This window comes from Morone saxatilis, unplaced genomic scaffold, assembly GCF_004916995.1.
Source record: "Morone saxatilis isolate NCDOM2014 unplaced genomic scaffold, NCSU_SB_2.0 Contig20, whole genome shotgun sequence".
Taxonomy (NCBI): domain Eukaryota; kingdom Metazoa; phylum Chordata; class Actinopteri; family Moronidae; genus Morone; species Morone saxatilis.
Window position 1 is genome coordinate 13,191,200 of NW_023339763.1, and position 2,710 is coordinate 13,193,909.

The following is a 2,710-nucleotide window of genomic DNA, read 5'->3' on the forward strand; positions in this document are numbered from 1 at the left end:
GAGGTCCTTTAACATCTGCTGGACAATGCTGAGGATGTTTTATGAGTCTGTGGTGGCCAGTGCTATCCTGTTTGCTGTTGTGTGCTGCAGGGGCAGCAGGTTGAGGTGACATTGTGGGGGTTGAGCTGGACTCTTTGACAGCAGTGTCAGAGAGGAAGATGCTGTCCAAGCTACATGTCATCTTGGACAGGTCTTCTCCCACACACTCCACAAGGAGCTGGTCAAACACAGGAGGTCTTTCAGTGCAAGAGCAAGCACCACAGGATGTCATTCCTGCTTATGGCTGTCAAAGTCCTCCCTCAGAGTTTCAGACACTCTGAATCACTGTCATTAAACTTCCACTTGAAATGTTACTGTGGTTAATGTGCAAAAAAAATGTTAAAAGATGTTAAGGATTCAGCTATCATTACTATTTATTCATTATTCATTACACTTCTGTCATATACTGTAGCATACATATATTTCCATCTTTTATGTACATACTTCAGACTTTTTTTAAAATATATTTATATTTTCTCTGTATATATAGTTTGTTAGATATTGCATTACCTATTTTTAAGGTTCTAATTATTTTTTGTCTTGTGAGCACCTTGAGGAACTGTAATGCAACAAACTTCCCACTGGGGATCAATAAATTTTTTCTGATTCAGATTTTTGCAATGTGTTAAAATAATAGTTGAGCAAGCCTTGTTCAGTAGCTTTCTCCTTGCCTGTTCTTTGATATTCTATCTGCTATTAGCTAGCTAGTTACATCGTAAAGCTAATCTTAGCTACAGCTTACTTAGCTAATTTAAATCAACTATTAGTTGTTAGCCACTTACCTAGCGTTTCGTGAACATTAGCTAACTTAAGATGTGACTGCATAATGCTATGCGTCGCTTTTACCTTTAACCATCTTCATGATTTGGATGTCTTTTCAACATAAACTATAGCACTACTATAAAATGTTTAAATGTGGCACTCATTTGGACCTTTGGGTGGAATTCTGATATTATTCCTGCACATACTGTATGCATGTTGAGGCAATCTGGGCTAGAATATGTAATGAAGGTGGGCTTTGTTTCACTAGTTGAGGTAACTACTCAGTCTGAGCTCCTCTGGGAAAACAGCAGGAGGCAAAACGAAAGAAAAATTGAACTGTCCTGCTTCTGTTGTCATGGCAATGCCATATCCCTGGGAATTGGGGAGTATACGTCCTGACCCCTGCGTCTACCATCAGGGAAAAAGGTCAGCGTTAGAAAGAGATGGGCTGTCCTGAAGGTTAGCTCTTTGCTTTAACAGCTGCATACATTCTGCTGTGCAACACTTCCACACCCATGCACAACCACGGATAAAGACATATGCAACCACATGAACGCATAGTGCACACAAAATACACACAGTACTTGAGTGAAGACTAGGGTTTTTTCTCCCGACCAGGTAACTCATCTAGAAGCAATCATATCCCGGCAAGTGGGTGGATAGACACATCGCTGAAGTGATGGGAGCATGAGGCAGGATAAGACGATATCTAAGCAGTGATCAAATTCAGTGAAGGACTAGCATTTGTGGTTTTCACCAGGCTCCTAACCTATCAAGTGCTGCATTTAAGCTCTTGCCAGAAGGTAGGAAATTGCAAAGTTAGAACATTACATGATGAGGGACCCATCATGAAAAGCAAATGGAGAGAAAAATTAAATCTAGAGTTTAGTAGAATTGGAAAAGAGGCCAGCTTCATCCTTCTTTTTTTTTCTCTGAATCTGAGCAGGTCTGTGTGTGTGGGTGAAGGAATGAGAGACAGACATGAGGTGGGAGAGATGAGACATGCAGATGGATCCAGAAAGGAGGAGAGTTGTCACAAGAGAGCTACAGCTTTCTAATAAGGCTGATGGAAGGGAATATATATCATTTGAACCTCTATAGTACGAGCTATAGAGCCCCGTTTCTGAAGTGACTTACAGATATAAAGAGAGCAGAGTGAAGTAATTCTTATCCTTTACCATATATAATGCTAATGAGTGCTAAATTGCTCTCATTGACATTACCATTGCATGAATTTCTGTTCTGCAGGTAGTAAATCTCTAAATAACTGTACACCCAGAACCTAATGGTTGTAAGTATACTATCCTATCCTCGTTTCTCTCCTAGGGAACTGTATTAAAATGATCAGTAGGGGAGAGGGGGTCAGAGAAAGGGGAGGGTTTGTGTTTTTTAAATTTTGCTCAAAGTAGGTATAAACTGAATTTTCAAGTAGAACACAGGGGGTTCTTCCAACTCTCAATTTCTTCTTCTTTGTGAGATTTATTGTAAAAAACAAACAACTTAAAACAGCTGCCTAGAAGAAACATAATTGAGTCAGACACATTATTTCTCATACATATCAGACTATAGCATCATCTGATCTAATTATTTTAATTAAATGGAATTAGTGGGGGAGAGTGGTGTGAAAATACTGCCCAGTCACACTGTCTAGGTTCAGTCCTTTTGTGGCTGTAATAACTGTTTATTTAGCAGGTCTTTAATCATAAATAGAAGGTTGCTGGAATATCCACCATTTTGTTAAGTTGGCCATTAATATTATTTTGGGATAGCGGTGGGGAGAGTCCTGCTTTTTATATAACTAAATATAAGATTCAACCTGACAAGTGGTTTTCTTGTTTTCAGAAACATACACGTTACAACACGAAGACTGTATGTGCATGAGCGCATTGTGTCTCACCTGCACAGACAC